Consider the following 26,700-nt stretch of genomic DNA (forward strand, 5'->3'; position numbering starts at 1 on the left):
GTCTTTACTTAAATTACTAGAAACTCTTGATCACGCCAATGGCTTGTAGAGATAAAGCCCTAACTGAGGTTTAATTAGCTGCTTGGGTAACTGATAGAGCAGCAGAGAGATATGGAGATACCCCATATGGTGGAGTGGTGACTCACTTGTGATACTGTCTAAGGGAATGTTTTGCCCAAAGAGGGGAGTCACCCTTGGATGCAACCAGCAAGTGTGCTGGGATGGGGAACGGAAAAAGTGGGTAGAGTATATAAATTAAAATAAAATAAGAAAACACCAGACAGACGCACAGATGACTGAGCTCCCATGACACCCTTGAGATCCACTGCAGAAGGGAAGCAGATGCTGGTTATGCTGAAGTGAATGTGGGGCAGAAGAGGTTGGGCAAGTATAAATGAGATCCGAGGGGACCAAAAAATACTAGGAACTGATTTGATACCAGAGCTTTTAAGAACAAACAATTGAATTGCTTTGAACAGTACTGCACTAGGCAGGTGAAATACATGGAATGGTGTTTTATAAACTTGGCTGCCTGAAATAAGGTTTTAGTAAGACATTCTTTCTCTCCAGGTGTATAAGCAAAAATAGTTTTGAATATCTGAAACTATAGGTAATTCTTTTCCTAGTTCATACATTGTACAAGCTTTCTTCAACATCGGTGATTAGTGAGGTTTCAACCTTAACTTGTTCATGTAGATTAACATGGGTTAACATCCCTTGCAATCACCCATGCATATATACAGTGTACAATTGTAGTTTCCTGTGTGCTTTATTAAATGTAGTTTCATTGGTGTCCCTAACACCATTTTTCCCCCAGTTTCTTAAACTGCGGAATATATTTACATCAAATCCATGTCATATATACCAGACTAAGGGCAATACCTATATGTTTGCTTTCCTCAGGAGTAGTATATAGCTCACAATGTGCTAATGAGTATTGGTATTTCCTTATATCCCCATGGACACAAACGTTTTACTTCATCAGTGGACTCTTTCTCATTTTCTGGAACAAAATTTTCTTTTACTAAATTCAGCATACTATCTAAAGCTAAACATAATTGTAGATGCATTCCTTCTATCCACCCATTGCTTTAAACAATTTTATTAGACAAATAGTCTATATAAAAGCTACTTGTGCTACCTCAGAATACAGAGCTTATACTGCTGTACACAATACATTGTGTATCTTTAATTTACCAAAGGGCAGTTTCTAGAAAATGTTCCATTTTATGACATTTAGAACACTTACTTGGTCTATATTTTCACCAGACCCAATTTATAGAACAACACAGATCAACTTGATATGAAAATTAGTAATGATTCAAAAGTATAATTTTCATTAAAATTAATTTAATTTCCATTAATATTTTTTTTGAAACTTAAGTCTTTAGAAAAAAGTGAAAGACAGAAGGAAGTTTATAACTGTTGGAAGGAAAGGTATTAGAGTAGAGGTAGGAAACAGGAAATTAATTTTTAAGCATTCAGTGGCTAGGCAGCCTGGGTTAGTATTCATGCAGAGAGATGATGAATGGTAGTGGGTCTAAGGGATAGAAGGTAAGGAAAACAAACTGAAGTACTGAAACAATGATATTGATATGCGTCTTTTCTCATTACATATAACATGCTTAACTAATTCACAACTACATCTAAATACAAAAAAATCTAAATTACTGCTCTTTACCCCAAAACTACCAGAACAACACTATTTTGAATTGTCTTTGCCAATAACACCATGATAGAACAAATAAGGCACACATATTATACATAGATGACCAGATCAAATTCAACCACCATATACTGTATCATAGGTGGTTAAAAAAAAAGAAAATCAAAGCCTAGCTATATTATATGTAGTAAAAACCTACCTCACTTACATAGCCAAAAGATGTACACCTTCTACTTTCTAACTGCTGTCTCTTCAGTATACTGTCCAAATCTTCACTAACCTTCAGGACTTACAAGTGTTCAGACTTGAGTAATGATAAAATTAAATTAAATAGCCAAATTTGCACTGAATTCTAACAACAGAACACATCACTGCTTAGCTCTTAGACAATTAAATTGGCAAGAACTACCATATCACCTAACTCTTTCAAAGCTAAGTACTATTAATAGACATCTCTGTAAATCAGAAAATTGCCCAGCCCGCAACATCTTAATACAACAATACTCCTCCAATAAAATTGGATGTTCTACAAAAACACTGATAATCACTATAACCAAAATCATCTAATACTGCAGGTGACTCTTTATAATCAAATAGCATACCTAAACTACAGAACCACATCCATTACCACTGAAATCCATTCAGAATGTAAACTCTTTAAAAACACAACTAAAATGTCACCTATCAAATCAATGGATCTGCTTCTATATATCTTCAGGATAAATGCTACTGTAATATTCAGCTTGTCTTATCATCAAACCATTTCTCTTCAGTCAGAATCCTATGCCCCACAATCAGTCTTCATTAATCCTGAATAGTTTTGCTAGCAAGTTTGACCCATAGACATAGCTTTGTCATACTGCTATCTATCCCACCTCTATATTAATTTAAACCTTCTGATAGTCATAAGTAATTGTCAATTGTCTCTGAACCTGTCCAATACCCCATCTCTTTAATACAATATTAGAATTTTCTGCTCTACCAAGATCCTCATTTGTATTTCTTTGAATTTCTAACCACTAACCATAAGTTCTAATATCTGCTTGACAGACCAACTAATACACTTCTTCAAATGCTTAATGTTCAAACATCTACTAAATGCATAAGTACCTTTTCTATTGTAATAGCTGACTTTATTTCATGTGAATGTAATATAATTAGCAAGTGAGTGTGTGTGATTGTTAATGTATATTACACAATGATTCCCTATTAATATTCAAAAATGTGCACGCTGATTGGCCCAGTCCAACCAGCATTCCCTTTGTAAATCCCACAATATACCAACGGAAAAAGGTCCAGTCGCCCAAACTTTTTTCCATTGGTATAAAGTGCCCCAAAACCTTTTTTTTTACAATTAAAAAATAGAAGAAATGGAGCAGCGGAGACTTTCTTTTCTCCATTGCTTCCATTTCAAAGCATTGATGTACTGGGTATGCATGGGAACGCAAGTCCCATACGCATGCACAGTACATCAAAACAAAGAAGCAATATACCACAATTGGCAGAAGAACAGTAATACACCGTTATACAAAGACATTATTTAAGAAAGAAGTAATTTTTTTCTTAAATAATGTCATTGTATAATAGCAATAACCGACTCCGTGGCTGTGGTATATTGAAGATTTACCCATGGTTGCCTTTGTTTAATCACTCCAGCTTCACCCTCATGATTAAACCACACCAACCGTGGGTAAATCTTCAATATACCACACCACATCGTTGGTTATTGCTTAATTACTTAATGTCTGTTCATGAAATTACTGAATGTCTGTTAAAATTAAATATATTTGTAATATTTTGGAGCTTTTCTCCCCAAACTTCTACTAAAAAGAACAACATCTAACAACTGTCTCTGCTCCTGCACCAAGCCAAGCTAATACCACATAAGCCCACATCAGATTTCATCCCCTATATTTGATAATCTCCACGTATACCCCACTCCCACTTGTTAACAACACCTATCAACTACCTACAAAAAGAGTATAATTTGATAATTCCTTTTCTTTTGTAAGGGTATACATATGTACATGTATTAAAGTATACACAAGTGATCAACTAAAGATGGACTCCTGCCCTAAAATAAAAAAAAATATATAGATATATACGACTTTAATATATTGTAATAACTTTCTCCTTTTCACTAACGTGCCTATTGTACATTGTACTCTCTTTGTTCTCTCTAAATATTCCTGTTAAATTCTATGTAAAGCCGACACTGTACCTGTCAATGTTGTTCTTGTTTTATTGGAGTTTTTCTCTCCGGGCCTCCGCTGAAAATGGGCTCACACCCAGATGGACTATCCTAGTCAACAAATGTAAAGTAAATAAATAAAATATTGGGTATGGGTAATTATTTGATTAAACAGTTGTTTCCATCATAAATTATTTTCTGTCTCCTGCATTAGTTTTGAACAAACTAAAAAAAAGGATCCACACCAGAAATGTTCTTTCCTGTTATTAAAACAATCTGGTACCTTAAACACTTTGGGATTTTTATTGTTGGTGGCTGGGCTGTTGTTTTTTGCTGTTTGTTTTTGTGGTATATTACAAAGCTGCACTGCACTGCATTGCTCAGACACATGCATAGAGGAGACTATTCATGCTGTGTGGAGGTCCTTGACAAGATAAAGTGCTGAGTATTTCTCAGTGCAAAGATGATTTGTTTATGTTGCATGTGTACATGTCCATACTAGAGAATGAACTTGAACTCTTTATGCAGCAGGGGCTAAAAGCCAGGAGGACACAGAGAAACAGCAAACATAGCGAGCGTTTAGAATGTGCCTTATATGTGCAGTAACATACTGTATTTTATAAAATGACACTCTGTACAAATTCTATAGCACAGCTCCATATCTTGGAATGATATTATTAATAGTGTCATCCTGCCTCAATGCTCATGACACTTACATAGACATAGCTATAATGGTTCCTTCTTTCACAAGGATTTTCAAAGGAATTGTAGTCATATGGTGATGCAGACACCATAATACCACATTAGCTCAGCTGATATGTAAGCATGTTACTCCTCTCAAGTCACACTGCACCTACCCTACAAGGCCACTATGGATAATGTACACTCAGAAGGGAGATAGAAAAAATAGTAATAGTAGACCTAGGTACAGAGTGGACAGAACTAGTATGCTACACAGTGATTGTTGTGACTCAAAAACGTGTAAATGAGGTGCTTGCCACAATAACAAATAGTGAAACAGTAAGAGTCTGTATAATGTCAATCACTAAAACATCCTGCCTGTTTAGGCAAATGGCGTGGGTGCAGTTAAACAAATGCCCATATTTTCCTTATCTTACAGTCCTGTCTGTATCAAGTAGATGTATGTCTCATGTCATCTTCTGCCCAACACCTCTGCTGACCATTGCATGCTGTAATAAGCAGGCATGGGTGCAGGGGGTAAAGCCATAGCCCACTCATCCTAGTACAAGGATGACAGCTCCAGAGAATTAAGGTGTTGTTGCTGCAGCTTCATTGAATGCCCCACATATCCTTTATGTTAAATGGAGATAGCTGCAAATCATAAATAAGAGAATCAGCCTTTAAGGAGATGATACCTATAGAAAGACTCTTAGAAGCATATCTATCATATCATTCAAGCAACTTCAGGGTGACACCTAATCAATATTTATCTTTTTTTTTGGTAATATAATAATCTTCCAAACCCGGTATATTGTAACAGTAATGTGCTTTGGATATCAGTGACATTTTGGAAAACTGCATAATTCCAGATACTCATAGGTGTTTAAATATGAGTTAAAATGTTATATTCACACTCTGGAATTGTATAGCAAGCTTTCCACCATCTGAATTGTTTTGGCTTTTTTCATATCATGATTATTTTTTCTCTTAAAGTAAAAGAAAAGACTCTGTGCAATGGAAATTTAATCAAGTGGGAAGCAAAAGTGTTGACAGTTTTCATATTAAACTGTTTGGCCTGAGTGATTAATCTGTGGATAAAAAGTAATTTAGGTGATTCTTTCTAGTGAAAAGAAACTATTATTTTTCTTGTGTATAATAGGAGCTTAATCTTCAACCAAAACAATTAAAACCTGTATCAGTGAAAGAGATTTTGAACTTGCCTTTTAGGATTTAATAGTCCTTAAAATCTTTTCTTTATTAATATATATAACCACATCCTTCACTTGCTTTTCTTAACCGACTCAAACTTGAAAGTCGTAATTTTCTTCTTGATTAATGCAAATATAAAAAATACCTTTGTGACACAATGATTAACCACTATATTTATGTTAAATGAAATGAAACATATTCATGTTTATGGCTATTGTTTGCATTAATAATAGCTTTTGGAGGGAATGTTCATAATAATTAGAGTCTTAACATTCTTTAAGTGGTTTCTTCAGTAAATCAGAATGTGTCTTTCATATCAAGAAATATAAATTATGTAGCACTTTAAAAAGTTGCATAAAATGGAATAAAGTATAGATGCTAACAAATTTATCATGCCTAGGCATGAAAACTGCTTTAAATATCAACAATCTGCAACTGAATATTCATATATTTGTTAGAAAAGAGGCTAATCTTAGCATAAAAACATGGACATTGCACATTTCTTGAAATTTCAAAAAGTAGTTACCATGTATGAAATGCTCTATTTAGTGGTTGCTCTGTTGAGTCCATTCCAGTTCACAGAGGTGTTAATACTTAGCAGTAAACAATGCAAGGATTTATTTGCCCATGTGGCAGATTCATTTGTACATGTCTGATAAGATGGAGTTTTGTAAAGCTTGACTATCTGAATTGTCTTCCGCACAATCATAATTCCATATATTTTAGCATAGAAATGAGGGTAACTTGAACTTCCAAGGATTGTATAACTGGTATATCTACTCTGAGTAGGTGTTGTTTGCTGGCATCTTATATGTATTATTTCATGCTAAGTAAAGAGTCCTTTAGTATGGCTTGCTTACCCACCTTCTATTATAAGAGTTATACGTCAACCTACCCCTTTATATAGCAGCCTGGTCTTGTTTCCCACAGGCACTTTGAATGTGGCTGATCATTTAATATGTTAGACATTTTTCTATCTAGGAGCTAAAGTCTACAACATTCTTCTCAATTGTTTTGTATGACCACATACTACCTAAACAGTTTTATGAACCATTCTAATTACATTGTTTTTTTTAAATATAATATGTTTTGACTTGCCTAGCTATCTAACTATAGACTAGGTATTGTAAGTTTGTGTTATAGCTGATAGGCTAGGTAAAGGCTGATCAAGTTTTTTTTTGTCAATAAATTCACTTAATTCATTATTAGATGAAGGAGTTAAGGAAAGAAAGACGGAAGGAAAGATAATCTTTAATGGTAAGTGGTGTCCTTTTCTGCATTTGCAAAAAAGTAGACTTTTTTTTTTATATTTTGTTGATCAGGTAAGTCCCAATAGGCTAGTGGCCTCTTTAAGGGGGGAAGACACAAGGTGGCATTTTTACTACTAGGGGAAATGTTTCAATAGCATATGAGAACTTCCCCTACTTTTGATTGGCAATCATGGTATTGTTGTACGTGATTATGTGCACATGTTCTGTTCCTTGCCGTTGGAAGTATAGGGTGTGAGACAGACCATCAACATAAGGGAGTGGAGGTGTATGCCAGCTCAGAAATAGTAAGCAGTGCAGTGGTAGAAGACTTGGAAGAAGCTTTTTAAAGAAAGTTGGTTGACTGGACAGAGGAGACAGCCATAGAGGAGTGTATAGTTACAACCCTCCAAGTGGGAGAATTGCAGGATGATATACTTCAAGAAATGATTAACCAAACTGAGCTGGAAAATGAGGTTTCATGGGGAACATTATGGAAAAATTAGATGAAGGAGATATAGAAGCAATGGCAGAAGGAAACAGCAGAAAGACAAAGAAGATGAATGCAGAAACAGTAGTAGCCACACAAGAAGGGGTGAGAGAAAAAAGAAAAGAGGACAGTGTGAAAAGAAAATGTGTGGTAAGAATACAAAGCAAAAGAGAAATGGAACTGAACAGGTGAGGTATCGGACAATATAATTTCAACTTTGGATGTAAAAGTGCAAGAGGTAAGAGCATTTATTTGAGACATTTTATGACATTTTCTTTGAGACTGTACAAGGTATGGAGAGAGCTGTGTGTGAATATGAAAAGAGGCAAAATGACAATCCTTGGAATGAATATATAATAAAAGCATATTTTTGAGAGAATAAAAAGAAAGTTCACACATAGTTTCAAACTGAAGTGGAAAGAGAGACTATAAAAGAGCATTTAAATATATGTAAAGAAATAATAGACATTTCAGAAGTTTATGATAAAAGGGTTTATGGGCTGGGACATGGATTATAATGTCATTCTGAAAATGGAAATGGAAACAAAATTGTACATATTCCAAGTGATGCAAATGTTGATAGTAACAGGGGTGTTGTAAATATTAGGGACAACCAAGGACATGTTATTTTTGTTGAAAATGACATTTAGTTAATAGTTGTGACAAAAATAAATGTTATATATCTGGTAAAAGAGGACATGAAGCAAAAAAAAAAATGTAAACCTGAATGTTATAAATGTAAAAAACTTGACATTTATGGATGGATTGTAAAGGAAAAGAGAAAGAGCTAAGTGTTATAAATAGGAGGGCAAGAACGAACAAGAAAGGACTGAATATGAGACAGAAATAGATGAAACTTCAGAAAAAAGATAAATACTGAAAAAATAATGGAGATAATTGGATATAGAATTGGAAGTTAGTGATGAAGAAGATATAAGTTGGAAAATAGTAAGAGGGAAAAGGAATTCCATTGGTAGAAAAGGAAAAATTAAAGTCATTAATATAAAGGAATAGAAGAAAGGAAATGGATAAAGCTTTTCTTGTAAGAAATTAATGTAAGATGGCATCTCCTAAACTATGAAAATGGGTAAGGAATAATTTAAGAATTCTTAGTGTGAATGTTAATAGTATGAAAAATATTACTAAAAGGTTAGCAATTCTAGAAAGATGTAACAAATGTGAAATTGATATAATTATTCTGGAGGACATAAGAATTCTCACACATGAAGAAAGTTTACAGACACAAAGATATGGGATAGGGAAATAACATGGCACATGGGGAATGAACAGTGTTCATGAATAGCAGACCTGTGTAGAAGAATTGTGAATATTCTTGATGTTATATTAGTCAAAATGGGAAGTTTGACAATTATAGACACAAGATAAAAAGAAAAGGTATACACAATTATTGTGATATATGCATATGTGATTAGTAAAAAAGGAGAATCTATTTAAAGATAATGGATTATGCATTTGTAAACGTGGATATAGTAATTACAGGAGATGTCAATAGTGACTTAAGGGGAAATAAAAAGAAATGAGGAAAAGATATAAAAAGGTGATGGAAGTAATAAAATGTGGAAAATTAGTAATATGTGATGAAAACATGAGCAGGAGACATACTTTAAAATCTGAAATAGATCATTTTTCATATCAGAAGGAATATGTATAATGGAAGAAGAAAGTATTGCAACAGATTTTTCAGACCATTTTGCAATATTTTTGGAAATATCGTATAATAAAGAGCATATAAACATAAGAACATGCATAAAAAAGAATAAATGAAAAGCAATGCAATAAAAAGAAAAGAAAGATATTAAGAAATTCTAGAAGGATCTTATTCCTATGAATGTACTTTATGTTAATTGGTTGGAATAGTGGATTGCTTTTAAAAGAAAATATGATGATGATTATCTATTTTGGAAAAAAGTAAAAGCAGAAATATGCTAAAATACCCAGAGATGGATGAATACAATAGAAAATAATAGAGATTATTATGTGAAGGAAAATACATTTATTAGAAACATTATGAGACAATTAGAGAATGATTATATAAACAAATGTTTTTTTACAAAGAAGAAAACAAAATGTTTTGCTTTATTTATGCAAGATAGTGAAGGAGGATACTACCATAATGAGAGAAATGAGAGATAAAAAGGTAATATAAAGAAAAGCCAGCAACAAATTATGGGGATTGTTGTAAGATTTGTGGAAGAAATGTTTGGTAAAAAAGAGACACAGGATAAAGAAATTGGAAGTAAAAAAATTCTGAACAAATTAAAGAACCTGAAAAAGAGACCCCACCCCCATAGTGCCTTTTTTTAGGCAAGGCTCAAAAGACAAACCCACCGCCGTAAATAGCTCAAGTAACAAAAAACTGAGGGTAATGCTACTCAGTGCCAGAAGTCTAAACCTCAAAATGCATGCACTCGAGGCAGTCCTCAGTATGGAGAAAATCGATATATGTGCAGTAACAGAAACCTGGTTTAAGGCTCCAGAGAGAACCCCAGCACTACCAGGCTACAACTCATACCATACATTTCGGCCACAAAACCCAGACCAAAATACAAAAGGCAGGGGAGTATCCATATTCATCAAGGATACCCGCACCTCCAGGTTAGTGGCAGAGCACGATGCTTCAGAGATCATCCACGTGCAACTAACAACGAGTAAAACTGCAATTCAAATTATAGCTTGCTACAGATCACCCAACATGTCCCAGGGCCCCCACTTGACATTCCTGGAAACACTGGGAAACAATAAGGTCCTACCAAACACCCTGATATTGGGTGATTTCAATTACCCAAACATTAACTGTGAGAACTACTCAAGTACAAAGTCCCTTGCCTAAGATTTCCTAGAATTTATAAACTTAAACGCCCTGGATCAACTTGTCAACACCCCCACCAGAGGTGACAACATATTGGACCTGGTCATCACCAACATAGGTGACTGGTGTTCCACACCAGAGGTCAACCCTTTGCTGGTTAGATCTGACCATAAACTAATCACTCTGGATATCCACATTCCGCCACCACCTCCGGTCAAAGAAACCACCGTGAAAAACTTTTCAAAAGCAAACTTCACGTTACTTAAGACCGAGTTGGAAAGTTTCAAAGTCCCCATGCTAAAGGATAACGCTGTCCAAGCTGCAAAATCCTTTACTAATGCACTCTATGGGCACCTACAAGAATGCATGGATCATACTATCCCATACAAAACCAAGACTCACTCCTCCAAGAAAAGTAGACCAGTCTGGTGGACCCCTGCCATAAACAAGCTATACAATAGAAGGAGTAAACTAGTACAGAAAAGAGTAAAATCCCAGGAAGGGAAGACATCCCTGATCAGTATCAGCAAGAAACTATGTTCCCTCATAAAATCATCCAAGGCTATCTTCGAAAGAAAAAATTGCCATGGATTCCAAAGATAACCACAAGGCATTCTTTAGCTATGTCAAGAATCTAAGTGTCAATTTTCAGATCTGCTCGGAGTTAGTGCAGAATGGCACAGAATGCACTGAACTGACTGATATAGCCAACATCCTGGCAGAAAGTTTCAGTACAAACCACCCCCCTCTCACCCCCAAAAGGGCCCATAACTATACCAGAAGAATGTAGTGCCCCTGAAATCACAGACACTCAGTTTAAAACAGCCCTATCCAAAGCCAAAAACCCAGCATCAATGGGACTGGATGGTGTCCCAGGCTGCGTCTTACACAAGCTCAAAGATGAACTAACCCCTCACCTAAACACACTGTTTAAACTCAGCCTCTCCACAGGCTATGTACCCACAGAGTGGCGCACAGCAACGATTATTCCACTCCACAAAGGTAGAGCCACACCAGACCCCAGGAACTATCGCCTTATAAGCCTGACTAGCTTGGTCTGCAAAGCTATGGAGTGCATCATCATGATTTTCATTAACAGAGACATTGGGAACCTCCAAACACTGTCCCCTACCCAGTTCAGCTTTGTTAAGGGCAGATCATGCCTGCTAAACCTGGTGGACTTCTTTGAGACATTTACCAAGGCTATAGATGAGAGAAAGTTGGTCCACACAGCTTACCTAGACCTCACAAAGGCCTTCGACACCATTACACACTCAGGTATTATAGACAAGCTCACCATCCTGAACATAAACCCCTATGTCACGAGATGGGTTGCCAACTGTCTCATGGACAGAACCCACATGGTAAGAATTGTGGGAGCTAGGTCTGACTCTAAACTGGTTACAAGTGGCATTCTCCAGGGCTCAGTCCTAGGACCCCTGCTGTTCAGCATATACTTCTCAGAGGTACAGGCAAGCACAGGAGGACTATGGCTGACAAATTTCACAGATGACTGCAAATTAGGGGCTATAATTGACTCTCCAGCTGACACAGACATCCTCCAAAAGGGTTTCACTGAGACAGATACCTGGTGTCAAAACCATGGCCTCAAGCTAAATGCAAAAAAGTGCATAGTCATCCCCTTTGGAAAAAACAAAGTACCCACAAACAACCACATAGGTGGTAGCCCCCTAAATATGGAAGATGTAATAAGGGATCTGGGGACCCAAGTAGACAGTAACCTCTCCTTTGATAATCACATTGCCAAAGTGTATAGAAACCAACAAAGCAGCACTGAGCAAGGAGCCACCACAGATCCAAAATTTCTAAAGTCCAAAAACAGAGGAGGCTCACCACAACCACTTAAAATAAAAATATATATTTAATACTGCAGTAAAGTAAGCGCTTTCACGTTACAGGAATGCTTCATCAGACTTGAATAACTGTCACATAAAATCAAGTAGATTAAATACCATTTAAAAATCACATCTACCAATCAAAACCATGATTTAATTAATACAATAAATTGCTAAAAACTGTCTATTACAAACATATTTATAATTTTATCTAAAAATCAAACATATAACTTAAAATACAGTCAGAGATATACCTTACAATAGTTTCATATACTTAAATATTGTGTTAATTTAATGGGTATAGGGGCGGGCTGCCAGGAAGGGCTTAAGAGTGACACGCTCATTCAAGCCATGCCCCCTATAACCCTGTAACCTTAAAATCCATTTCATTTCCCTCTCCTCAGTATAGTTTCTAATATCACCTAACCTATTAGATGTCCTTATCAATTCTAACACTGTAAAGCTGAACTTGTGAGATGTGCCTTCATGTAATATATGACAGGCTAGAGCATTTGATTAATTTTCTTTATTTATCGCATACAAATGTTCTCTGACCCGTTCTCGCAGACTTCTATTGGTTTTGCCCACATAAAAACATGAACACTTTTGACATATAGCAATATATATAAGATCTCTCGACTTACAGTCTGCATAAAAATTCATATAGTAAGTCTTTTCCGTGTCAGGATGTATAAAGGTGTTTTTACTAGACATAGAGGCACATTGGTTACAGCCTCTACATGAGAAAGTTCCTTCTCTTATGGATCTAACTGGCTTCTTACTCTCACTTTCATAACACAATAGTCTCTTAAGCGACTTAGTGTTCCTGTAAGTAAAACTTGGTCTATCACCCACTATCTCTGTTATTTTATCATCTATTGTTAAAATATTCCAGTTCTTACTAATTACTTCTCTTATTTTTGGATTCAAATTTGAATAAGAAATTGTTAATCTCTGAAACCTTTGTAACTCCCTATCACTATCATTAGCTGTCCCTTGGTGGTTTCCTTTTGATCTATATAAATAAGGTTTCCCTTTATTACATCTATTCGAGTTACTAACAGATAGAACTTTTTTTGTTTCCAATGTATTATATCCTCTAGATTCTAGATTCTGCACTAACATTTGTTGTTTAATATCAAATACCTCTTCATCTGTGGTAAGGCGTGAAACTCTTAAACTCTGACCTGTAACAATGTTAGAAAAAATATGTTTAGGATGCATGCTGGTGCGATGCAAAATCTTATTTCTCCAGCATGGTTTCCTATAAATCTCCGAGTGCAAAACACCTCCACTCTTTAGAATCTGCACATCTAAAAATTCCATTCTAAGCCTTGAGCTTTTACATTCAAAATTTAAGAAAGTCATTGTTCCATTAATATAATGAATAAATTCATCTAGCTCAGCTTCTGTGCCTATCCAAAACAAGAAGACGTCATCTACAAAACGTTTGTAATATTTAATATTCCTAGAATAATACTCATTTTTTATTATATATGTGTTCTCCCAGTATGCCAACACAAGCTTGGCATAGGAATTTGCACACGGGGTGCCCATGGCTACCCCTTTTGTTTGCAGATAATAGCTCTCCTTATATAGAAAAACATTGTTACTTAATACCAGATCTAAAAGTGCTAAAATCCTAAATATCAGACTCCTAGAGACATTTTTCTCAATTAAGAACAGTCTTAAATATTCCGTTTCAATATTATTCGGAATGGAAGTAAATAGTGAAACTACATCAAGGGTCACTAATAACCCATTCTCCATATTGCTTTTGGCTTCTGGAGTTGTTAAATAATCACCATAACTCTCAAGAAAATCTTTGGTATCTCTTAATATTGTATCCGTATTATTTACAATAAGTTTCAACTGTTGCTCTACATAGATGGATGCTGGTTCCAACAACCAGCCCCTGCCTGAGACAATGGGTCTCATAGGGGGTCCATTAGACCCTTATGTATTTTTGGTAACCCCCTAAAAACAGGTATAGTGGGTTTGTCTATCAACAGAAACTTATATAAATCAGCATCAATTGTACCACATAGCAGCATATCATAAAGTTCAGACTGTACATTCCTTATTAAATCATTCAAAGCCATAACATTCAAAGTACAATAGGTTTCCACATCTTGTAACATCATATTAATTCTCCTATCATACATAGATGTATCTAATATTACAATTGCGCCCCCTTTGTCTGCTTGCCTGATGACTATCTCAGAGTTATTCTGCAACTTTTTAATACTCTGAAACTCTTCATAGGTTAAGTTAAAAAACTGTGATTTATTGTTCTCTTTATATAATTCAAACAAGTCTCTTTCACAGGCTTTCTCAAATGCTTCCAATACAGGATGAGCTTGAGGCATAAAAGTAGATGGCTTAACAAATATATTATTTCTACCTGTTGCAGTATTGCCAAATAACAACTTGAGACCAATCTGTCTCATATACATCTTTATATCAAGTAGAACATCAGTTATATCTACAGTTTTCGATGGAATAAATGATAGGCCATGATTTAAAAGTGACCTTTCATGTTCAGTTAATATATAACTTGAAATATTAACTACTAATTCCTCATAGCAGGTTTCAGTGCCTTTTTTTGAAATTTGTATTTCTCCTCGACCATCTTCCGCTTCCTTGTCACACCTTGCGGAGACCATCCTGTTGACAACGGCTTCCGTATGGGTAAAGGAAAAGAAAAAGAGTCTTTTTCAGCAATGGAGTTTGTTTCCAAATGAACTAACTTGCTTCTGGCACCTAAATCTCTTTGTGTGTTCTCCGTGACTGACACTTCAGTCACAGTTGGCGTATTTACAACCATATCTGGTTGAACTCCATTATCAGCATCTACGTTTATGATAGTATCTTCCTGCATCACTCCACGATCCGACGTCATGCCTGTAGGTGTGTCTTAAAGCCGAGAACTTATAGAATCTGTTTTTAAAGGGGCAACATCTATATTTTCATTTTGTTGAATGGAAACAGGCTTAGAAGCCTTTTTATAGATATTATCATTATTCTTATTATCGACCCTCGGCCAAGAAAACACCTGGCCTTTCTGGAAGTTGATTAAATCTCTCTCTAGTTTCTTCTTTTTGTCCATCAACAACTTATTATCAAGTATGGCAAGCCTGGAAGATATATCAGCCGAGAGACGTTCTTTCTCAGCTGCACTCACTAAGTTCATCAAATCATTCTCTATTGACACCACATCTTGTATGCAAGACAGTTCAATTGCTTTATACTGTTCTATTAATAGTTTTATATAAGCAAAGCTTGTTTCAAGATTTAACTTTTGCCATTTAGTGAGCAATTCTGGGTAAGTAGTGCCGAACGTAGGCATTTTCAGCACTCTTAACCCTCTAGGTATTACCTTAAAAGATAGACACGCTTCCATATGCTGTCTCTGCCATTGAGTGCCCCTCAATCTCTGTAAAGTATTTTCCAACTTACGAGTTAGTTGGATAGTCTCAATGTTCCTATGCATATCGATAGTATTGGAACCATCTCTTGTTAATTCATTCTTAGTATACCTTAGCAGTGGGTTCTCCAACATTTCAATGACTCCATGAAAGGCACTATTCCGAATGTTAGTGCCATTTAAATCAATTAAACTTCTTCCCTCTACCTATTGCATAGTGATGCTCATATATCCTTCTATATAATTCTCTACTTGTTCTACCAATATAGAAGCACATGCATTCTAAACATACTAATAAATAAACTACATTTTTGGACTTACAAGTAAATTTGCCCGGAACCTTAACTATAGTTTTTCCTAATAATATTTCATTACTTTCTGTGTATAAAAATTGACAATAATTGCAATTGAAACATTTAAACATGCCTTTTCTTTCTTCCATTACCTTACATTTATTTAACTTGGTTTGAAAAAAATGCAATAGGTAGAGGGGATGGAAAAAAATGCAATGGCTAAACATTATATAGATAGCAAATGCAAAAAGAATTTTAAATGCTTAGTTATTGATGCAATTCATCCCAAAGTTATAAACATTAACATTGAAGAAGAGTTGGGTTGGCTTGAATACTGTTGGCAAGTCAGATTAAATGCATGTTTTTACCCTGGACTAAACAATAGAGAAGAATTCATTATGTATCTAAAAAGAAAGGGGTTTAAGCATTAGCTTTAGTATTCTTGTCTTTTTAATTAACTAATTCCAATTTATGGGTTAATTATGTTTCAGTTGATGTTTCAATTGATTTTAGAATGATATATAAGTGTATTGCTTTTGCTTCACCACCAGTCTGAAGAAATCTCCGATGTTAGGAGATGAAAGCGCTCACTTGTGGTGGAATTTTGGAGTGATTCGTGTCTGGAATAAATCCTAGTTTTACCTTTGTGCTGTGTCTGTCAACACTTTTTACTTTTGGAGTTTGTTTTGCTATTTAGCGTTCTTTTTGGCTGCTTTTGTGGATAAATTAGCTGTTAAGCCACAAACACAGTACCCATACCTCTCAACCGTACTGAATTCCTTGGACTTGGAATTTCCCAGTTTTGAGGCTAAAATAATGGGGTACCACAATTTCCTGAGTAGGGTTGCCACGTTTCGTTGTGGCTAAAACTGCAGTAAAGCCACACCCCTCGCATCATCAGTAACCCCACCCACCCCTCCTGCCCACATTCCGCCTATTTTGTGATGTCACAATGACATAACTCAGCAGGGAACGCCCTCTTTTCCCATTCCTGCTGCCTGCTTTCGGCTAATTTACTATGCTTTTCTGTAAAAAGGCATACTAGGTCAGACAATTTACAAACTCCAATAGTCTGTTTCCTTTTTGAAGCAGAATACCAGAGTTTGCAAAGTGTTTTCCGGACTACCAGAGAATCAGTTTGATTTCTGGATAGTCAGGAAAAAAAAAAACAGAGGGGTGGCAACTCTATTCCTGAGTGTCCCCTTGAAATCATGATTTTTTTTTTCTTTATTTACAATTTTTAGTTAATGCCGACATCATCAGTGCCTGACTGGCTGGAAGGGGTGGGGGACAGACAGTGTTCTTCATTTTGGAGATGAGAGTTTAAGAGCTATATCAGATTAAGCAGCTTATCAAATAATAAATTACCTTTAAATAGCACTAAAGCAGTACACCAATGAAATACAGAAGCCCCGCTTCTCCTCACTTCACGATAAAAACACTGAAAGTAATAAGGAAACCCCATTCCTCAGCTACTTTGCTCAGTATTGAAAATCACTACAGCCTGCTAAGTGAATGAAGGACTACTGTCCAAATTCTTTATTTGTCCAAGCTGAGTTTCAGTAGTCACACATAAAAATAAAGCTCCCTCCCATTAACAGGGTCAGTAAAAACAAGTCCATGTGGTAACTGTCTTGATTTGGTTTTAAACAAACAGAAGGCAAACGGTGACTGTACTCTACTCAGGTCCAATACCCCTTTTTATGTACACTTCATTTCTCTCGTTATACTCAATGATATTTTAAGGAAAAACAAAATCAGTGTGTGTCTGTGCACCTGATAAAGACCCAGAAACAATAGAAGGCTCACACCACCAACTTCCTTCTCACAAATTAAAAAAACAGCAAGTAAGGAAGGCTCACATAATATCAGACTCTAACACCACCAATTTCATTTTCACAGCCAACAGATTAAAAGTAGATAATTTAAAGCTTGATATTCAAAATGTAAACACCAACTTAATAAAAGAACTGGAAGATACTAATAAAAAATACTCAGAGACGCTACACCGCAAAACAATGATCAACTTAGAAAAAATTAAACTATGTTACTATTCAATGAACCCTAAAATCCAATGAAGAATAGCAAATAGGACTAAAAAGATTATTAAAACAAATCAAATCAAGGAAATACATAATATAGAAACCAAAAAGAAAGTATCTGATTTAGAAGGAATACTAGAAGCTTTTAGGCTACTTTTTCATAAACTTAATAATCAAAATGAGAAAACAGAAACACATTCAGCATTGAAAGCTTTTCTCAAAAACAATGTTAAAGTTAGGTTATTAGAGGAGCAGGTACAACTAATAGATAAACAAATAACAATGACAGAACTTAAAGCTGAAGTAAATAAGCTAAAATTAAACAAAGCTCCAGGTATAGATAATATCACCCCAGAAATGTTTAAATTACTATCAAATGAGGCTTTGCTGTTGTTATTGAATGTCTTTACATCAGTTAAAAATGGTAAAGACATTCCTCCTTCTTGGAAGTACACATTAATATCACCAATTCTGAAACAAAATAAAGATCCCAGTGAATGTTCATCATACAGACCCATTTCACTTCTTAATATAGATTATAAAATTTTTATGGCAATACATGCTGCTCGAATAAAACTATTACTACCACTTTTGATAGAGGAGGCTCAAACATGTTTTATAAAAGATAGGAACACTTATGACAACATTAAAATAATTCTTTCCTTAATTGATTATATAAATGTCACAAAAAACAAAATGAATGTTATTAGCTTAGACATAAATAACGCATTTGATTCAGTGAACTGGGATTATCTGTGGTTAGTTTTAGAAGAATATGGCTTCTCAAACAACTTCACTTTGTTAATAAAATCATTATATGAAAAATCATTGGCTTATATAAAACTGGGATCTTGTCTGTCTAAATCTATTAAAATAACTAAGGGCACAAAACAAGGCTGCCCTCTTTCTCCATTATTGTTTGTGCTAGTCATTGAACCCTTAGCAAATAATATACGTATGGATAAAAATATTGAAGGAATACAACTAGACAACAGCCTAGAGCTTAAAATTCAACTTTTGCTGATGATATTTTAATTACCTTAAAAATAATAATAGCAGTTTAAAAGCATTATGGGACTCAATTCAAAACTTTCAAAACTTTTCAAGTCTTAAATTTAATGAGAATAAAACAAATGTATTGCTTATAAATACTAATAAAAGATCTAAATAAAAATACCATAAATATATCTCTACCGATAATATAATTAAATACTTGGGAATTATAATAACTAACAACCTAGATACTACAATTGAAACAAATTATAAAGAGACCTTAAATAATATTAAAAATCTAATACAAAGATGGAATAAATTCTTCTTTTCAATGGAAGAAAGGCTTTATATAATTAAAATGATCATATTTCCAAAAATTATTTATGTCATACAAGCTTGTTCTTTGCCACCAGCTAAATCACACCTAAAACAATTAAATGATTTAATGGTAAGATTTCTATGGTATCCAAAAAAAAACAAGGATAGCTAAGAAGTATCATCTAGATGACTGGGATATAGGTGGCATAGGTTTACCAGACATAGAAATATATTTGCATTCATCCATTATTAAAACAATATCATTATGGCTAAATACAAAATATACATCAAAATGGAAGCTAGTTCATGAGAGAATCTGGTTAAAATCAGGATTTGTAGTAGCAAATAAGTATACAGATTTCATACCAAACAATTTTCTATGGCTGATGAAGGAATATATGATGATACATAAGAATAAAAATATAAGTTCCAAATACATTACTTATACATTAAAAATTTTCCAAAATCTTATTAATAGCAATCCTGATATTAAAGCATGGTCATTTCTTTTATATCCAGTAGCGTACACACAAGGTAATATAATAACATTTAATATGGAAGTAGTCAACATGCTTAAAGAAAAGGGATTAATATATTGGCATCAATTGCTAAACTCTGGAAAACCTCTGACAATAGACCAGATTAAACAGAAATTAAATATGGAAGATAGTTCGTGGTTACATGTACAAGAATTAAGACAGTATATATTAAGCAAACAAGAAACAATGCAACCATCAATAAGACAAAATGTTCCTAACCTTATAGAACATATAATATTACTAACGAATCAACCCATTACTGGAAAGGGATACTTATCATCTATTTATAAAACAAACAAAAAATAAAAATGCATAATAATGACAAAATATGGAATTATTATAGATCAGTTAATGGACATGTGCCAAATGACAGAGATAAAAAACTAATTCTTCTCTCTCCAAAGCAGACATCACTTTCATTACATTGGAGACTTTTTACATGGCAATTCATACACAGATCTTATGTAACCCCTCATAAAATGGAACTTATGTTTAAGAAAAATATTGGCTGCTGGAGATGTGATTTATCAATAAAAGCAGACTGGCAACATATGTTCTATGAATGCCATTTGATTAAACCATATTGGGATAAAATAAATTATTTTCTGCAAATGGTATTCAGTGATAAATTCCAGATTTCCAAATCTATTATTTTGTTTAATGCATCTGTACCCGACTGTGTGCCAAGAACAAAATATGTAATCTTATGGACTCTCCTAGCTATTGCAAGGAAGAACATTACATCAAACTGGAAATCCAAAGCTTCTCCAACTTTTAAGCAATTCATGAATATGGTGTCAGCAGTATCGCAATTGGAAATGAACACTATTAAAGGAAGAACTGAAAGAACTACATCATTATACGTAGCATGGCAAAAAGTAACTGAAATACTGGAGAATAATGACTGCAGCAGATTATAATCAGGAAACAATTATATAGAAAGTCAATTATATGTCAACAATAGACACCCTTGTAAATACTTTATTTTGGTTTTAATGTTTGATATCTGTTTAGAGGTTTTAGCCTACCTTTTTAAATAATGTGTAAATACTTCATTGTCATAAATAACCTGCATTCCTGTTTTCTTGTTTTTGGAAATGAATAAAAATATTAAAAAAAAAAAACAGTAAATTTTGAAACAAACACTGTACACTTCATTTCTCTGACTATACTAAATGAATCCCCAAACCAAAACACGAGACATGTACTGGACAAAGAATTCTGTTGGACTATACTAAAAAGAAGTTATGTCTTACCATAATGTTCTATCTGTGTTGTAGATCTTTGTTCATTCATTATGGACCTCGGTTCCATCCTCGGAACTGATATGGCCATTTCCCAGCTCGCACAAGCCAAAAACTCTCAGCTAAGAACCTACCCACAATGCCCGTCTTCTGGTTACTCCAGATCGAGTTTGCCTGCCCTAGGTAAAAGATGTAGTAATAGAAAAAAATAGTAGGAGGCTCTGTCTGAGCAAATTCCCTAACCAGGAGTTCCTAAAGTCCACTAGGAGTCCAGGCAAGAGGAAGGATAGCGGGAAGTAATGAATGAACAAAGATCTACAACACAGATGGAACGTTATGTTAAGACATAACTTCTTTATCTGATGTTGTAAATCTTTGTTTATTCATTACAGAAAGGACTGAGTCCCCAGCTACTTGAGTCCTGGGTGGCCCTAATGAAGGAAATTCCTGAGCACCATAGAACCAAAAGATGCTTGTCCCCTGGAGGTCAAATCCAATTTGTAATGAGATATAAAGGTATGAGGTCTTGTCCAAATGGCTGCTGCACAAATATCATCCATAGAGGCTCAGGAATGAAAAGCTACAGAAGTAGCCATAGATCTGGTAGAATGAGCCTTTATTCTGGAAGGTAAGGATATCTTATTCTGTTGGTAGATAAAGATAATGATGTTTCTAAGCTAAGAGGATAAAGTCACTTTGGAAACAGGTTTACCCAATCTGGGTCCTGCAAAGGCCACAAACAATTGGTCTGTTTTCCTGAAAGATTTAGTCCTGTGAAATAACAACTAAGCTGTTGGTGCACATCAAGGGTGTGCAAAAGGTACTCCCCTCTATTAGAATGACTTGGGAAGAAAACCGACAGGTCAATAGATTAGTTAATGGAAAAGCCAGAAATGACCTTGAGCAAGAAAGAAGCGTCAGTGCGAAGGGACACCCTATCCATTTGGAAGATCAAGTAAGGACTCTTTGACATTCAAGGCCTGCATCTCAGATACTCTTCTCGCTGAGGTGAGTGCTACTAGATGTATGGTTTTCCATGACAAAAATTTCAAATCACATGAATCAAAGGGCTCTAAGGGAGAACCTGTGAGAGACTGAAGCACAAGAGTCAAGTCCCAGGGTTCTAAGGGAGGCTTGACTAGAGGTTTAACATGTAATACTCCCTTCAAAAATGTCTTGCATAGGCGGTGTGACATAATTGAAGAATTACCAAGACCATTATGAAAATTGGCGATAGCTGCGAAATGTACAGTGATCACTGAAACTGAGGCTCCTGCATGTAAAAGAGTAGTCAGGTATTGTAGGATCTTTTGAATAGGCATATAGAAAGGGTCTAAGTTCTGGTCTTTGGCCCGAATAGAGAACCTAGTCCATTTACTACAATAAACCTTTCTAGTGGAAGGTTTGTGTGAGGCCAGAAGAATTTCACGATGAGGAGATGGGATGTCAGGCAGTCTGGCAATCATTGGAAGTGGAGGAACCAAGCTGTGAGCTTCAGACTGTGCAGGTATGGATAATCAGTCCCTGAGGTTGAGATAACAGGTCCTGGTAATGATCCAGGATCCATGGGTTGTGAATCAGATGAGGCCATAGAAATGGGAACCAGACATGACATGGCCAGTAGGGAGCAATGAGGATCACTTTGCTTTTCAACCTCTGAGCTTTCTGGAGAAATTTTGGAATGAGGGGAAATGGGGGAAAGGCATACAGAAGACCCGGGGGCCAATCATGCATTAGAGCATCTCTCAGTGATTCCCCCTGAGGGAGGATCAAGGCAAAATAGCTTCTGCATTTTTAGTTTAGAGGGGAAGCAAACAGGTTGCAGCAAGGCTTGCCCCAATGTTGGAAGATCTGATATGCTATTACAGGGTTGAGGGACTACTCGTGAGGCATCAGGATGTTCCTGCTCAGATTGCCCGCAATAAGGTTGGAATTCCTGGGAATGTGCATTGTTATAAGAAAGTGATTGGAAGCTATCGCCCATTGCCAAATCCACATGGCTTCCCGACACAGGGGGTAAGATCTGATTCTGCCTTGCTTGTTGATATACCAGATGACTGATATGTTGTCTGACTGAATTGCAATGGTCCCAGAGGGTAGGGATGCATGGAATGCTTGCAACACTAAGAGAACTGACCTCAGTTCCAGGACATTTATGTGCAAGTTGGCCTCAATGGGGGTCCAGGTGCCTTGGACAGTCTTTCCCTGGAAATGCCCCCACACCCTAACAGTGAAATGTCCATGGTCACCATGGCTGTGGGTTGGGATAGACAGAACGGTCAACACCAAAGATTCATTTGTGGCTTCATCCACCATAACATTTCTTCCTTGCAACAATTTGTAAGGCGTATCATGTGGTTGAGTGGGTGGGTTAACAATGACCATTGTGCAGAAAGGAGCTACTGCAGGATTCTCATGTGAAGTCTCACCAGTGGTACTAACATAATGGCAGCTGCCATGTAGCCTAAGAGTTGCAGTACAAGATGTGCTGGTACATATGTGTGAGGAAGAAGAACTTGGATTTGATGTCTTATTTTCAAAAGCCTGTGGGGGGGGAGAGAAGCTTGACAAGATGTTCTGTCGAAGACCGCGCCAATAAATTCCAGTGTCTTCATTGGGGATATCTGAGATTTGTCTTTGTTGATTGTAATCCCCAAGCGGTGAGCGAGACCTTGAGTGGAAGAGAGGCTGCAGACTAGGATATTCCTGGTCAGAGTGGTAAGAAGCCAGTCGTCTAGATAAGGAAACACCTGGAATCCTTGTAGTCGAAGATGAGCTACCACAACTGCCATACATTTGATGAACACTCGGGGGGGCTGTCGAGAGACCAAATGGCAGTGCCCTGAATTGGTAGTGATTGGCTCCCAGCTGGAAGCGGAGAAACCTCTGGGAGCAGTGACCCATCTTTATGTGGTAGTATGCATCCTGGACATCTATAGAGCACATCCAATTGTCCCTCCCTAGGAAGGGAAGAATGGACTGTACTGTGACCATCCGGAATTTTTGAGGTTTGATAAATTTGTTCTGTAGGTTGAGATCCAGGATTGGTCTCCAGTCCCCTGTCTTTTGTGGCACTAAAAAGAACATTGAGTAAAACCCAGATACTGTCTGGTCTGGTGGGACTGGTTGGGTGACTCTTTTTCTTAGCAGCTTTTCTATTTCTAAGGCTGTTAATTCCCTCTGATTGGGTGGTACATTGGGGATCCATTTGATGGGTCTGGGAGTTAAATCAAATGGTATTTGGTAGCCTCTGGATATTATTCTCTGCACCCAAACAACAGTAGTAATAAGATGCCAGGCTGGTACATGCAGAGAAAAACTACCCCGACTGCTTCCAGAGGAAAGCAATTGGGCCACTGCTCAGGAACGCTGGTGGGGTCTGCCAGAGAAAGAATCTATGGCACACTGGTTACGCGGACACCCTCTACCCCAAAAGGGGTGTCTTCCATATGAGTTGCCCCCTTTGCCCCAAGGGGATTGTTCACCATGAGTGTCACAAAAGGATCTTTGGGATTTCTTGAACCACATCTTTCCTCCCTTCTGGTTCCTGGAGTAGGACCTCTGGGGGTTGGAAAAGCATATGCCCACAGCAGACAAGGTCTTTCCATCTTTCTCACTACGTGCAAGTGTGTCTCATACCTTGGATCCAAAAAGTGCAGATTCGTCGACAGGTGCATTGATGAAGGAAGATTTAAAGGGGTCTGCAAAGTCACACAACCGCAATCAAGCATTTACATCTCATGACAACACCAGATGCGGCAGCACAAGTTGCCCCCTCGGTGGTGTGAGATATCAAATGCATCGAGGAGTTCAAGATGGATTCAAGGGTAGCTAGCTGTAAGGTGACAGTATCACGCACCTCATCAGGCAGTGCCCCCACCAAAGAGGAAGACATTTCGGAAATTAGGTCTCTTTGGAGGTGAGTAAAGTGTGCCAGATAGTTCAGTGACCAAATGGCGAAGGTCGCTGAAGCATAGGTCCACTTCCCTAGTCTGTCCATGGTCTGGGACTCCCTGTTTGGAGGATGGACAGTGGAACTATCTTCTGCTAGTTCCCTCTTGGTTCGCCGCTGCCATGACCATAGAATCAACTGTCAACTGCTTGGACCAGTGGGGCTGGTCTTCAGTTGTAGATAAAATTTTGTTTGGCCTCCAGGGGACAGGTTCTACATTGTCCAGGGCCTTCCAGGCATGCTGCATAATTAGTTTAACAAGGTCATCTGCTGGTGGGGTCACCCAGGAAGTAGATGGCTGGGCACAGAAGGCTTGCAGGAACACCAATTCCTCAGAAGAAGGGTTAGAGGACTTCCATTCCCCCCACTGTTTGAGGATTTTTAGAATGTCTCTGAATGGAACGTCATCTGGGGGGAATGTGGGGACCCTTCCCCCTCATTACAATCAGTGTCTTCTGTGATAGATTCCTCGGGGGTATCAAGGTGCTTCCTCTTTCACCATTTCTTCCGGGGTGGATCTCCAGTGGGATCTTCTGAGGAGGACTCCAGAGAAGGGGATCATTTCAAAGGGGCTTCTTGTGACTCCCATGCCCAGGGACCCAACATAGTGGGTTGGATGAGGTGCATGCAAGGGGAGGTTTCTGATACTGATGTCAATGGTGCTGACTGTGAGCCTTTGGAATGATGGACCCTTTCCATCACCTGTACAGCAGGCCCACTTGAGGAGGGATGGGAGCCCAAAACTGGGAGGGGCAACCTCGGAACCAGGGTCACACCCCGCCCTGAAAAGCCCACCTCCAGTTGAGGGGTTCTGAGAGAACTGGAAGCCATTGAAACTGTGGACATAGATGGTGCCAGCGAGAAAATAGGCACCAGACTATGTACCAAGGTATGCACAGTTCAAGTACCGCTCTGAGAAAGCATCAGCTCCATCGGATCCAATGCAGTAAGGGTGGTCAGTGCTGACAGGGGAAACACTGCTGTCAGAGCTGAGACAGTATGTACCAAAGCGGACATTGGTACCAAGATCAGGGTGGATGCTGGAGGAAAATAAACAGGGGAAGATGTGGTAAAAGATTCCGAGCCAGGAGAGATGGAAGGTCTAGCTGGAATGGACAATCCCCTAGCTGCCAGAAGCTGGTCCACAACCTGCACTAGGTCTAGTTCATAAAAACTCCTAGTGGATCTAAAGGAGGCTGCTGAAGGGGAATCAGGTCTTTCTAGAAAGGGGCTAAACCTCTGCCCCAAAAAAGGGTCATAAGTTGGAGAATATCTTGTCCTTGGCAGGTATTTGAGTTTTGGAGCCAATGGAGCCAAAGAAACTATCAGCACCATGGCTGGGGATGGTGCCACGGCATGCACAGTCATTGGAGCCCATGGAGCCAAAGAAACTGTTGGCACCATTGTTGGGGATGGTGCTGAGGCATGAGCAGTCATTGGAGCCGATGTGGGAACCAAAGACAGCACCAAAGTCAGTGGTGCTGTGGTTGGAACCAAAATAGGAGTGAATATCATGGTTGGCACTGAGGGAGAGGACACAGAGCCTAGTGCTAAAGAGGTCTGCACAGAGGCAGTTAGTGAAGCATGGAGCCGACTTTGTTCCGTAACTGATGGAGATGTAGGAACCGAGTGACTTAGGAGGGGGCGAGACCTCCGACCCAGATAGACCCTCTGAGAATGGTGTTTTGAGTAAACCTTTTAAAATAAGTTTATTCTTACATT

This window comes from Protopterus annectens, chromosome 10.part0 (genome assembly GCF_019279795.1).
Source record: "Protopterus annectens isolate FY-2018-M chromosome 10.part0, PAN1.0, whole genome shotgun sequence".
Classification (NCBI taxonomy): Eukaryota; Metazoa; Chordata; order Ceratodontiformes; family Protopteridae; genus Protopterus; species Protopterus annectens.